The sequence below is a fragment of the Microcaecilia unicolor genome, chromosome 1, assembly GCF_901765095.1.
Source record: "Microcaecilia unicolor chromosome 1, aMicUni1.1, whole genome shotgun sequence".
Classification (NCBI taxonomy): Eukaryota; Metazoa; Chordata; class Amphibia; order Gymnophiona; family Siphonopidae; genus Microcaecilia; species Microcaecilia unicolor.
Window position 1 is genome coordinate 126,974,627 of NC_044031.1, and position 14,935 is coordinate 126,989,561.

At 42.1% G+C, this 14,935-nt stretch overlaps 1 protein-coding gene across 1 annotated transcript in view; it reads left to right on the top strand.

Moving 5' to 3' along the window:
* Nucleotides 1–1,949: 1,949 nt before the first annotated feature.
* Nucleotides 1,950–14,935, top strand: part of LOC115468358 (metalloreductase STEAP4-like) — a 53,423-nt gene continuing 40,437 nt past the window's right edge. The window contains exon 1 of the mRNA XM_030200008.1: nucleotides 1,950–2,348. The gene's annotated coding sequence lies outside the window, so the exon portion shown is untranslated. The remainder of the gene's footprint in view (nucleotides 2,349–14,935) is intronic.

Sequence of the window (14,935 nt, forward strand, 5' to 3'; positions counted from 1 at the left end):
CCTGAAATAGTGCAGTGGTCAGTGCAGTGTGTCATGGAATGGGGGACTGTGGTCCCTATCTCCCTCTATCTGTCACATTTGTGGGGGGAAACTGTGAGCCCTCCAAAACTCACCAGAAACCCACTGTACCCACATATAGGTGCCTCCTTCACCCATAAGGGCTATTGCAGTGGTGTACAGTTGGGGGCAGTGGGTTTTTTGGGGACTCAGCAGACAAGATAAGGGAGCAACAGTGAGATGTGTACCTGGGAGAATGTTTTTGAAGTCCAATGAAGTGCCCCTTAGGGTGCCCCATTTATCTCCTGGGATGGACTGCGTCGCATTTTCCTCACACGAATTGCTAGCATGGTTTAGTAAAAGAGGCCTTATGTGCCTTGATGCTAAAGGGCATACTTTTATGCTGGTCAGTATTTTAGAACATTACCCTCCATATACATACAATGACACTTCAACCTCAATCTACCCCTCCCCAATCTACTACTACTACTACTACTTAACATTTCTAGAACGCTACTAGGGTTACGCAGCGCTGTACAGTGTAACAAAGAAGGACAGTCCCTGCTCGAAGGAGCTTACAATCTAAAGGACGAAATGTCAAGTTGGGGCAGTCTAGAATTCTTGAATAGGGGTATAGTGGTTAGGTGCCAAAGGTGACATTGAAGAGGTGGGCTTCGAGCAAGGATTTGAAGATGGGCAGGGAGGGGGCCTGGCGTATGGGCTCAGGGAGTTTATTCCAAGCACGGGGTGAGGCGAGGCAGAAAGGGCGGAGCCTGGAGTTGGCGGTGGTGGAGAAGGGTACTGAGAAGAGGGATTTGTCTTGAGAGCGGAGGTTACGGGTAGGAACGTAAGGGGAGATGAGGGTAGAGAGGTAAGGAGGGGCTGCAGATCGAGTACATTTGTAGGTTAGTAGGAGAAGCTTGAACTGTATGTGGTACCTGATCGGAAGCCAGTGAAGTGACTTGAGGAGAGGGGTGATATGAGTATATCGGTCCAGACGGAAGATAAGACGTGCAGCCAAGTTCTGAACTGACTGAAGGGGGGATAGATGGCTAAGTGGGAGGCCAGTGAGGAGTAGGTTGCAGTGGTCAAGGCGAGAGGTAATGAGAGAGTGGACGAGAGTTCGGGTGGTGTGCTTAGAGAGGAAAGGGCAAATTTTGCTAATGTTATAAAGGAAGAAGTGACAGGTCTTGGCTATCTGCTGGATATGCGCAGAGAACACCTCCTCAACCCTTCAAATGCCGAAGGTAAAAAACACTAATTTTTAACACACTTTCATAGTTCTACCCTTAAGGTTATTGTTTATGATTCAGTTTTAATTAATATAGGGCCTCTTTTATCAAACCATGCTGGCGGTCCCCGGTGCGGTAATGCTGACCAAGCCCATTCACTTTGAATCGGCTTCGTCAGCATTGCCACGCGGGAACTACTAGCGCACCTTGATTAAAAGAGGCCCATAGTGCCTTTCCTGTTGGTATAACAAAGCAGTTTACAATTCTAAGGGGGTCTTTTACTAAGCCACAGCAGTGTTTTTAGCTCACAGTAGAAATCAGCTGGCGGTAAACGCCAAGACACCCATTATATTCCTATGGGCATCCTGGCGTTTGCCTGAGGCAGGCACCAGCTGATTTCTACCGTGAGCTAAAAACACTATCACAGCTTTGTAAAAGAACAAGACAGAAAAAGAACTGGAAGGAACGTCATCATAAGTAGAGTCTCTTAAGTTTACAATGTATTCCGTTAAACAAATGGCTTGCAATGAAAAAAATTTGTTTCACTAGATTGCTGAACCTCTGTTTCAAATGGGAATCCAGAAACATCAAGCATTTCCATCAACAGTGTTAGCCTGCACTAAAAGATCTGAGGCAATGGTGGGGGGAGGGAGGAAGTGACTTGCCCAGGGTCACAGCCAGCATCAGTGGCAGAGGTGGAATTTGAAGCAAAAGCATAAGAGCAGTCCAAATACTTCTTGGATTCGGTAAGCTCCTTTCTGCTCAAGTGAACTTGGCACGAAACCTGAGCTGTAAGGAGAAGGAAATCTGAGGATTATTTTAGCTGCTCAAGACCCTAGAGGTACCAAACATTTTTATGGAGAATGGACGTGTAGAAGAATTTTGACAGACACACTGCTACTCTAGATGCAGCTGAGATTGTTTCAGAATTTGCTATTTCCTGTCATATCTCTTCCCAGAATGGGAAAGTTTCAAGTTATGAAATCCAAGTAAAATAAATAGAGCACACAGAGATACTGGTGAGGAGCATAGAAGCAAGGAAGTTTGGTTTCCTCGAAATCTGTATCATAGCTGTCCTGCATATCTGCACTTCTGTAACGTACAAAAAGAGAAAACACGGTAAGTTGTGATTTTAATGATCATTGGTTGCATTTTTCTAGTACAATGTAAAGTCATTCGAATACATACTAGGAATTGTATAATTTGGTATGTAATTTGATCATTTTCTTGAGAATAATAATACACTAATAGGCTAGAAATAATTTTGCAAGTTTAAAAATGTACTGAGCAAAGACATCGATTTGTAATTTTTCTCTGAAGACTAGAATTAAAGAATAGTACAGTGAATATATTTATTTTTATTGATTTGAGGTGACAAATTATGGACCTGCTCTAATATGTAAATGAAAATCTGAGAAAAACAATATTAGTTAAAAGTAGTTCTACTCAATAGGCTAAAATAAAACTTTTAGGAATTTTGCAGGATGGTAATAAAGTAGATTTTATCTCTTTAATGTATCTTGAAATGATGTATTATGAGTACTGAGTACTGTACTAATGATAATCAGGTTTAATCTTTACATGGAAACATCACTCTCACCAATTATATATCTGATGGTCCCTGCGTGGCTCTTATGTTTTGGTTTCCCTGATCATTCTTTTCTTTAAAGATGATTGCAAAACAGTTTCCTATTTTCAAATGGCCTCCTATGTGTAAGGACTATAGTGTAATTTGGCATTATAAGGTTAATGCTATAAGGAGCTATTTAGATTAAGATGGCATATATTCAAGTAAATGCCTGCATTCTAGTCCTTTATGCAGGCATTTACTTGCATATATATCTTACTTGATAAATAGATAATCTACTTTGCAGATTTTTGCAGATTTGTATGTTTGTTTTGTATTAGTTACTTATGTATATTGGAGTTTCTTGCTGCTTTATTTTTATTATTGTAAACCACCTGGATCTTGTTTGGTAAGGTGGGGTATCAAGTTTCATAAACTATAGCTATAAATAACGTGCTTTATTTGCCCTTAACAAATATCTTTTTACCTCAACACAATTAACTAATAATGAGATGCAAAGCATGCAAGTTGCCTTATCTGCTTTATGGTGTGAGGTCTGGCATTCTGTGTCTGTAATTTAGATTATTCTTCCTGTGTCAATCATTTTTACTTGTACAAAGCTAAACATGGGACCAGAAGAGAGACATCCCAGGATACTAAGAGACAGGTTTTGATGGGTTCTCTAATGGAAGTGTTTAATAGACGGGAAGTGTCACAAGATTGGAGAAAGACTGATGTGGTCCTCCTTCACAAAGGTAAAAACAGCATTTAGTGTTGGAAAACTAAATACTGGTGAGTCTTACCAAAGAGGTGGGAAAGATAATGCAAATGCTTTCTGACATTCAATAAGTTATAAGATCCGAGGCAACATGGGTTTATCAAAGGCAAATCATGTCAAATCTAATTGATTTCTTTGACTGGGTGACAAAAGACCTGAATCAATGGTGTGTGCTGGATGTGGTCTACTTAGATGTCAGCAAAGCTTTTGATACTGTTCTGCTTCTGAAATTCATGTTTAAGAACAGAACTCAAAATGGTAAACTAGATCATAAATTGGTTAACTGATAGGCAACAGAGGGTGATAGTAAATGGCATTCACTTAAAGAAAGGTTCCTAAGATCACCCCCTGATATCTGATTACCTTAACTCCCAAGGTATCTGAAGGCCCCCTACCCCCTGAGACATCTGAAGATCCCCCTACCCCCTATATAAAGTCGACCCCCCCCCCCCCCAAAAAAAAAAAAAAAAACAGCCAATCTCCCTCTTCCCAAGTTGCCTCCAATCCCCCAACTACTCCATGGCATAAACAGCTCACCAAGGCTCCCCTGTATGGACCAACCCCACTCCCCCCCCCCCCCCCCCCATAATATATTCAGTGTATCACAGACTTTGGTTTGTTTTCAATCTGCTATGATGGCTTGTCATATTATCATACTGCACTGTTCTCTGAGCTGAAATGCTTACTTTGCATCTACGAAAGACTCTCGGCTGTGACCCTGGCACTGTCAATCCAAAGACACATCTGGCTTAATCCAGAGGCATGCAGTAACCTTATGCAAGGGCAATTGCCTAGTCTGTCCCAGACTGCTTGGAGCCCAGAATTTGCTGGAATATCCGAAATAACATCAAAGTTATTTATGTGGTCTGCCATAACTACAATAAGGCATGGACCAGTCATTAAACATAATGGTAATCATGATTTGAAGGCTACTTTCTGATTAGGACTTGCATAAAATATATATCTGCAAAAGGCACAAATCAACACTCATCCAGAACACCAAGAACATCAATATTTTGACCTCAGTATTTTGAGACTTGAAAGTTTCATTTAGAAAGTATGAGATGACATACAATACTTTTTTCCTCTGGAGAGAGTTTCACAGGATCCAAGCTCTAACTTGGTGCAATGTCTTGATAAAATTAATGGCTGAATGTCTAATCATGAGCTTTCATTGAATCTAACTAAGACTGAAATTATGTATATAGGGAGGTCGCTAGACTCTTCGTCGCCATCTGTGTTCAATATCAATGGCTCACATTTACAGTTAAATCTTGTCTTCATAAACTAATTGTCTTGTATGATTCTAATCTTACAGTGCAGAATCAGGTTGATCAAGTAATTTCAACATCTTTTTTTCAACTTCATCTTCTTAGCAGGTTAAAGGATATTATGCCTGTAGCAGACGTTCAGACAATTGTGCAGAGCCTGGTGTTGACCAGGATTGATTACTGCAATTCTTTATATCTAGGAATGTTATCGCCAAACTCCAGGCTCTGCAAGTTGTCCAGAATGCAGCTGCATGTTTAATTATGGGAGTAATGAAACCTACTCACATCAGTCCTGTTTTGAAGCAGTTACACTGGTTACCAATTGCGCAAAGAGTGAACTTTAAAATTCTTTCAGTGGTTCATCAACATATATATGCTGAGATTAGTAAATATTTTGTTGATAGTTTGAATATGTATATGCCAAACCGTTGAGATCTGAATCTGCTAAACAATTGTGTTGTGCACCTGCTACAGCATATCATTATGCTGAGACTTGGAATCATACTTTCTCTCTTGCAGCACCTTTGATGTGGAATAAGCTTCCTGGATATTTAAGACATTGTGCAAAGGTACAGCAGTTTAAAAGACATTTAAAGACTCACTGCTTTGAAAAGGCCTTTCTAATGGGATAAGACTCTCTTTTGCTGGTAATAATTTTGCAGAACGTGAGAAAAAAATGTGCCCCAAGGACTGGGTTGGGAATGGCTACTTTAGAAATAGAATATTAGCATTAGCTGGTTAATTTACTTCTCCTATCGTATTTAACCCCAGTTATATTTGGAGGGGTATTTTGAAAGCACTTAGACTTACAATGTTACTTGGAGCTCATATTCGAAGTACGTGGAGGGGCATAATCGAACGGAAACGCCTATCTCCATGGGCGTTTATCTCCAAGAATGGGTCCGTGAAGGGGCGGGCCAAACCGTATTTTCGAAAAAATGGATGTTTTTGAGCTGGGCGTTTGGTTTTTTTAGCGATAATGGAAACTAAAAACGCCCAGCTCAAAAACGTCCTAATCCAAGCCATTTGGGCGTGGGAGGGGCCAGGATTGGTAGTACACTGGCCCCCCTGATATGCCAGGACACCAACTGGGCACCCTAGATCAGTGCGGTGGACTTCAGAAAAAGCTCCCACATGCATAGCTCCCTTACCAATGGTGCTGAACACCCAACCCCCCTCCCCCAAAACCCACTACCCACAAATGTACAACACTACCATAGCTCTTAGGGGTGAAGGGGGCACCTACATGTGGGTACAGTGGGTTTTGGAGGCCTCCCATTTACCAGCACAAGTGTTACAGATGGGAGGGGGATGGGCCTGGGTCCACCTGGCTGAAGTGCACTGCGGTACCCACTAAAAATGCTCCAGGGACCTGCATACACGCAGGCCTCTAGGACTGGTTGCTGCTATATAACATTGGCACAGCAGTTGACACCTGAAGACTAATCTCTCCGAAAACGTCCTTTATTGGAATAACCGCGTTTACTCACAGTTAACTGCAGATCAGAGGTTGTGCCCCACTGGCAACGAGTCTCCCTGGTACTGAGATGAGCAGTAGGTCAGAGCTGGCAAAATGCTGTACAATGCCCTCTTTCAGCCACATTCAAGGTAAGAACTAAGTTCTGTAACGTGGCTAACACAGGAAAGGGAACTAAAACTGGCTTACAAAAATGGCCACTACCGCATGGACTACAACAGGAAACACAACAGGGCACACTCTGACCCAGTAGGCAGGGGGAAAAGCACCATGGGAGAAGAGCCTACCAACTACCAACATCGTGAGACTGTAACACAAGCTAATGAAATCACGGAGCCCAATACCCTACACCCACCACAATGCAATGCTGATGTGACCCTTTACTGCACCCGAGAGCCACATCTGACCCAGGGAAAGGTTGTGACAGGATCGAACACATTCTGCTGTCATGGAGGTGGGTACGGCATTTGAGGCTGGCATACAGGCTGGAAAAAAAGTTTTTAAAGTGGGTTTTTTTTGGTGGGAGGGAGTTAGTGACCACTGGGGAAGTCCGGGGAGGTCATCCCCGATTCCCTCCAGTGGTCATCTGGGCAGTTGGGGCACTTTTTTGGGACTTGTTCGTGAAAAAAAGGGTCCAAAAAAAGTGACCTAAAATCGCGGTCAAAACCCCTTTTTTTTTCCGATTATCTGCTAAAGACGCCCATCTCTCCTTGGCTGATAACCATGCCCCAGTTCTGCCTCCACCACGCCTCCGACACACCCCCGTCAACTTTATTCGTTTCCGCGATGGAGTGCAGTTGGAAACGCCCAAAATCGGCTTTCGATTATACCGATTTGGGCGCCTTTGCGAGATAAACATCTATCTCCCGATTTAGGTCGCACTATAGGCATTTTTCTCTTTTGAAAATTAGGCAGTTAGTCTTTCAAAGTTCCATAGGTTACTGTCGGGCTCATTTTCAAAAGAGAAAAACATCCAAAAAAAGTGTCATAAGTCTGCATTTGGACGTTTTTCTCAAACGTCCAAATCAGTATTTTTGAAACCTATTTTTAGACATTTTTCTATGAAGTCCACCAGAAGTGAGTGCCGGGGTGTGTTCAGGGTGGAACTTGGGCGTTCCTAAGACTTAGACGTTTTTCAGCCATAATGGAACAAAACGTCCAGGACATTTTGAGCTAGACCTGTTTTTATTACGAATAAGGCACAAAAAGGTGCCCTAAATAGCCAGATGACCACTGGAGGGAATCAGGAATGATCTCCTCTTATTCCCCCAGTGGTCACTAACCCCCTCCCACCCCACAAAAATGTGATGAAAAACATTACTTACCAACCTCTATGCCAGCCTCAGATGTTATACTCAGGTCCATTAGAAAAACATGTAGGTCCCTGAAGTAGTCTAGTGTTGGGTGCAGTGCACTGCAGACAGGTGGACCCAGGTTCCTACCTCCCCCTACCTGTTACATTTGTGGAGAAACGTTGAGCCCTCCAAAACTCACCAGAAACCCACTGTACCCACATATAGGTGCCTTCCTCACCCGTAAGGGCTATGGTAGTGGTGTACAGTTGGAGGTAGTGGGTTTTGGGGGGCTCAGCTCACAAGGTAAGGGAGCAATGGTGAGATGTGTACCTTGAAGCAGTTTATGAAGTGTACTGCAGTGCCCCCTAGGGTGCCCTATTGCTGTCCTGGGATGTCAGGGGGACCAGTCTACTAAAAATGCTGGCTCCTCCTACATCCCAATGGCTTGATTTTGTACGTTTTGCACTTGGATGTTTTATCGAAAATGGACCAAAAAAACCCATCCAAATCACAAATTGTCAAAAAACCAAAATGTCCACAGTATTTTTGAAAAAAAAGATAGACGTTTTTCTTTTTCTAAAATGACCTTCTTTCCTATTTAGACTTTGGACGTTTTTTGCAAGTCGGACTTAGACGTCATATTGAAAATGCCCCTTCACATAACTTTGTAAGTCTAAGTGCTTTTAAAATATCCCTCCTGTGACCTATGGAACTTTGTAAGTCTAAGGGCCCTGTTTACTAAGGTGCGATAGCACTTTTAGCATGTGTACAAAATTAGTGCATGCTAACTGTGTAGGCACCCATAGGAATATTGTGGGTGCCTACACAGTTAATGCACACTAATGGTTAGCATGCACTAAAAATGCTAAGAGTTTCTCCCTTATATGGTGTGAAGCCCTGCCCAGCGCATCCCAGGATGCACTGGGCAGGACTGGGCGCCACATTTTTGAGGCGGTGCCGATGGAAGAGGAGGAAGGCCACCTCCCTCCTCCAACTGAAGGTAGGGGGTGGGGAAGGGCTGCTAGACCACCAGGTGGGGGGGACTGACATGCGGCCCACTGGGCCACCAGGGACATCTGAGGGGATGATGGGGGCTTAGAGAGGGCTGGAGACCCCCCCCCCCGGATCTCCAACACCCCCTGAACCTGTGTCAGGGGGTCGGGGGACTGAAGGTCCGCTGGACCTCCAGCCCCCTGTCGCTAGGGGGGGTCAGGTTGAGGTTCCTGCGGTGGGGCTGCTGCATTGGGGGGAATGGGGGCCTCCTAGAATGCAAATGCATGCTGGACAGGGCTCACCAATCCTCCCCAATGGTCAGCAAACCCTAGTGCCAGCTCCAAGCTGGCGTAGGGTTTGCCGTGGCCAGCTGGTCGCTGATCATTGGGGATGGATAGGTTTAGCATGCATTTGCATGCTACTTGTGCTACAAGCCCTGTTTTGCGTGCTAGTTGTATTCATAGCCCGCAAGCATGATGTTTGACGTGCTCGCGGGCTTTGATCATGAGGCGGTAGCAAATGCAGGCGTTAGTATGGCGCTAGCAGCCTCTTGTGCCTGCATTTGCTTCTGATCATCAGCCCATCATTGAGGTAGAGAAATTTGAGACTTTTGAACATTCCTCATGTTCCCTTTGCTCCTGCTGAAGAGATGTTTAAGAATTATGTTACCTCAGTATTGAAAGTACCTCCTGAATCTTTGCCACTACTAGTAAGTTTTTTATCTTCTCTTGACCAAGAAAAAAAAGAGTTGGAGGAGCAAAAACATTCTCCTCAGTTATATTTTGACAGTTTGGATTTAACTGTTTCATGGAAAAGTCATCTGGATAACCATTGGTGATTACTACACTGTTGATTTTGGTTGCTTTGGAGCCAGATTATGACTGACTATTGAGAATGTTTTTCAGAATTTAGAGACGCTTTTCTAAATAATCCTGACATATCAAAAACTACCCAAAAAAGGAGATGACAGCTTTTGCTGATGAAGCCAGGGGTTAGGCATTTCTTTCCTATGATTTCCCTGTAAATGCTTAGTTAAGTTAGGTGGGGTTAATTATACCATTTTTGAACCCTAGCAATGGTTTCTTGCTGGCAGATCTATGAATGTAGGCTGCCCAAGCATGGCTGTTCCAGGTGTTCACTAGTAGAGAGTGATGTGGGGACAAAAAAAATAGTACCCATTCCCTCCCCGCAACCAATATTATTCTTCCTGTCCCCACCCCATCCCTGCACTTAAGCAGACTTTGTAGCTCCATCCCCTCACTATCCCCTCGTGAATCTTAATTTTCTTCCCTGTATCTTCCCGTTGAAAGCTGAAAGAAAGATTTTAATGCAATTTTATGGGCCTAACAGACATTGTAAATAAACTACTTAGGCCTATAGTTTAAAAGACAAATAATATTTAATACTGATAATGAAACACTAATAATACAGTTCATTTTTTATCCATGAAGAAACAGTAAATCATTGTCTCCGTGGTTAACAGAGTCTGCCAATCCTCAATTGTACAACTAGCTAATGAGAACACACGTTCAGAAAATGTTTCTGTGGCTGGAATTGCCAAGACAATTCTGGCAACACATGAAAGCTTCGGCCAGACATCAGATTTCAGCCGCCAAAAGCTTAACAAGTCATTTGACAAATCTGTGGAAGCCAAATAAAAATCCAACTCAGCAGATTCTGGCTCTACAGAAGTAATAAGTCGCCAAGAAAATTATTAGCATTTAGCTTTGTTTTTTTGGAAGGATGTAATTTGACTTCTTCATCAACACTTGATGAGTTGTCTATCAAATCAGTCACAAGATGATCAGGAATGTCCGAGACAGTCCACATGAATGGAAGAAGCCAAACACATGGTCCAAGATAGTCAACAAAAAATTATTGTGTTGACAAATTGAACCCAACACAGGCCATATTTCGAAACCCAAGCCTTCTTCAGGGGTTCTTATTGAGCCAACAAAATGAGCATAAATATGGATTATATATAAATGTCAGCACTTGACTCTATGAGTCAGCATCACGTACTATAGAAAAAACTACCCACAAGAAGGCTCGGGAGTTGAAACACATCCCATGTTGGATTCAATTTGTCAACACAATAAACTTTTGTTGATTATCTTAGAGCATGTGGTTGGCTTCTTCTACTCTTGTAGACTGTCTTTGATCATCTGTGGAAGTTATTTTTCCTTGTTGGTTTGCTTTGCAGGAATGTCTGAGACCATCTTTCAGATACCCTCAATGGCAGCCTGTCGATTCTCAGATTCCAAGAGGTTTGTATTACACTTTAGGCGGGTATCCATAAGGGCAGCCATATAGTGGAGTTCATGCAAAGGTAAATGGCTATCAAGAAAATCACTGAGTTTCAGTTTGAGATGCCGAATTGGTTCAACCTCATCACCAAGGATTGAAAGACTTTTTGCTAGCTTCACATGAACAGTAACTACTAGATGCATTGTTGGTGTCTGATCAGATGAAATGAGTCTTGTTGCATCATCAAACAGTACAAATGCCTTAATTACACCTGAAAGTAAGTCTTCATTAACATCCACGAGATGTTTGCAAAGTACCTGGTATTTCGCACTGTCAGCGAGTATCTTCAAGTGTTCTAGATTTTCTGAGACAGATTTCAGCATTGTCAGCATGCTGTTCCATCTAGTAGAAACAGCCTGCTTTAATGTTCTTTCCAAATTCTGTTGTAGACAGGTGTGCTTAACCCTAGTGACAGTTTCTTTGCAAGTTGTAATCAGCTGTGTTCTGCCCCTATATTCATGGTGGCAGGGGTGTATTTCTATGTATATTTAGTATGAGTATTATTTATATTTAATTGCATTGTCTGCGTAATGGATAGCACTGTGTACTGGGGCTTCTCCCCTCCCTACAGTTTGCAGTATCCTGTGATTGACTCCTTGTGAGCTTTCCCTATTGGCTGTTAGCTCTGAGCTAGGGCCAGCCCTTCCTCTCTGCCCCTGCAGGCTGTATGAGAGAGCCCATTCTTGCTTGTATGCTAGATGGATGACGTAAGAGAGATACTGAGAAATAGAGATTCAGGAGATGCTGCTCCACTGGACATGAGGGAGAGGGAGGGAGGGACAGACAGGAAGAGGAGCTGTATCCAGGAGTTGTAGGGATAGGGACAGAAAGTAGAGCGGAGGGAGAGAGAGACTGAGACAAGATGAAAAGAGGGGGAAAAGACACTGGACCCAAGAGGGAAAGATAATGGGCTGCGGGGGGAGGAAGAGAGAAGGAGAGAGATACTGGCCCCAGGGTAGGGGGTGTGGGGTGTGGGAAGAAAGGGAAAGAGAGAGGAGGGACAAAAAGACAGAGAAGAGATATTGGGCATGGAGGGAGCATAAGGACATGGACACAGAATAGCAATGAGAGGAAAAAGGAACAAACAAGGACAATGTTGGATATGGGGGGATGCTGACCACAAGGGAAATGATAGGGACTCAGTGTAGAAATGCAGGACAGGTCAAGATAGGGATGCAGAGGAGAGATACTGAAAATAGAGAAGGATAAGGTTACTGAGAGGGGAGATGCTGAACATGGAGGGAAGGATAGGGATAGGGACAAGGACAGGAACAGAGATAGGGATACAGAGGGGAAATGCTGAATAGGACAGATATGAACTCAGAGGGAAGATAGATGGTGGACATGGAGAGAAAAGAAAAGTCAAATGGACAGGAGATCCTGCAAGGACAGGGAAAAAAAACAGAAAAGAGACAACAGGACCAAAGCAAATAGAAAAATAAAATGTTCAGACAACAAAGGTTGAAAAGTATTTATTCTGAATTTATTAATTGGAATATGTCAGTTTTTGGACAGGCACATCTCTGGTATTTTGCATTTCAGTTTCTATTTTGTAAGTACATAAGTACGTAAGTATTGCCATACTGGGACAGACCAAAGGTCCCTCAAGCCCAGCATCCTATTTCCAACAGAGGCCAATCCAGGTCACAAATGAAAGCATAAACAGATGCTTCACATCTACACGTTCAACTCCACTCATTATTTTATAGACCTCTATCATATCTCCTCTCAGGCGCCTTTTCTCCAAGCTGATCAGCCCTAGCCACTTTAGCCTTTCCTCAAAGGGAAGTCATCCCATCACCATTATCATTTTCGTCGCCCTTCTCTGTACCTTTTCTAATTCCACTATATCTTTTTTGAGATGTGGCGACCAGAATTGAACACAATATTCGAGGTGCAGTCGCACCATGGAGCGATACAAAGGCATTATAACATCCTCATTTTTGTTTTCCATTCCTTTCCTAATAATACCTTACATTCTATTTGCTTTCTTAGCCACAGCAGCACACTGAGCAGAAGGTTTCAACGTATCATCAACGACGACACCTAGATCCCTTTCTTGGTCTGTGACTCCTAACGCGGAACCTTGCATGATGTAGCTATAATTTGGGTTCCTCTTTCCCACATGCATCACTTTGCACTTGCTCACATTAAATGTCATCTGCCATTTAGATGCCCAGTCTCCCAGTCTCGAAAGGTCCTCTTGTAATTTTTCACAATCCTCCCGCGATTTAACAACTTTGAATAACTTTGTGTCATCAGCAAACTTAATTACCTCACTAGTTATTCCCATCTCTAGGTCATTTATAAATATGTTAAAAAGCAGCGGTCCCAGCACAGACCCCTGGGGAACCCCACTAACTGCCCTTCTCCATTGAGAATACTGACCATTTAACCCTACGCTCTGTTTTCTATCTACAATAGAACACTACCTCCTATCCCTTGACTCTCCAATTTCCTCTGGAGTCTTTCATGAGGTACTTTGTCAAACGCCTTCTGAAAATCCAGATATACAATATCAAGTGGCTCACCTTTATCCACATATTTGTTTGTGCAGATCCTGACTTCCTGAGGTATCTAGTTTCTTGCCTTCATACCTGTATTGCTGATGTGTGGTCCCTTGTTTCATATTTGTTGAGGGTCTATCTGGGTTTTGTGTGTGTAACTAAGGCAGTGATTCCCAAACTTTTACTATAGCGGAACCCCTAAAATATTTTTTCATACACCAAGGAACCCTTAATTTCTTGAGGAACCCCTGAAGAGAGTTTGAGGAACCCTAGAGTTCCATGAAACCCAGTTTGGAAATCACTGGAATAAAGTGTGGTATTCTGCTAGCATGTGTTGCCTCTGTAGAGATCTTGTTGTAGTTGTGTTTGTTATATGTTTTTTCACTACATGGTGTATTAGGGTTTTTTAGTGTATGGTGTAATAGTTACAGTGCTGCCTTTTCATGCATAAGGTTGTTGCTCTTCGAGTCTTGGAAGTTAGTGCAGTTAAGGTATGGTAAGGTTCTGAATGTGGTTTTGCACAACTTTGTGCATAGTGTTTTGTAGTGGAGGGATTGTGTGTTGACTTTGAAGTAACATCAAAACTTTAATCTAATTTTAGTTTGTCATAACATCAGACAGGGTTTTAGAAAATGTTGCAGAATCTGTTGTGTGTTGAGGTGGTTGTCTTTATAGCAGACATGTGTGGTCAAGTTTAAATTATGAGATACTGCCAAATGAGGGATCTTTATAATACAGTTGAATTGTTTTCATAGATGTGTATGTGGTTTAATGTTAAGTGCTTGAAATGACTCAGTCAAATATGTAATATGTCATGCCAAAGAGTATCATAGTTTTTCACACTTTCTTATCTGCTAACCTCACGACATTTGGTTTTAACCATTTGAATTTGTTCTTGAACACATGTTTTAGTGTTTTATGTTCTGAAGATTCCATCAGGTAACGTTAAGATTCTCATGCATCATAGACATTTTGACTTTCTTTCGAATGTACATTTTTTTAGTGCATCACATAGATGTCACTATTATGTTTTTAGTATTTTCACCTTTTGTTATTTTTCTTCTTATTTTTCTCCTTTTCACCCATATGTGCTGAGCATTAAGTTTTTCATTTTTTGTTTTTGTGTTAGAAGTTTGTTATGACTTCATTATTCAGCTTTTCTTCATACACATTTGGTGCACACAACTTTTTATTTTAAAAAAATATTTGTTTACATTGTTTGGTTGCACATTTATTTGTTCCTAAAGACCATTGATTTCATCAAGAAGTCATTTTTGTGTGCTAAGTTTTAGCTGTGTTCCCTTATTCATGTAAAATATCCTCAGAAGATGGTCTTGTTTGCTATTCTTAAGTTTCATTTTGATCATAGTCATCCTGTATATTTGTTATTTACATATGGGGTTCTTTTCTGCTGTTGCTTTTTGATCACCAATTATACTATTCTGCACCCATATTTTGTGATTCCCATCAGTAAGGTTAGTCCCTATGTTTTTTTATACACTTTTATCGGT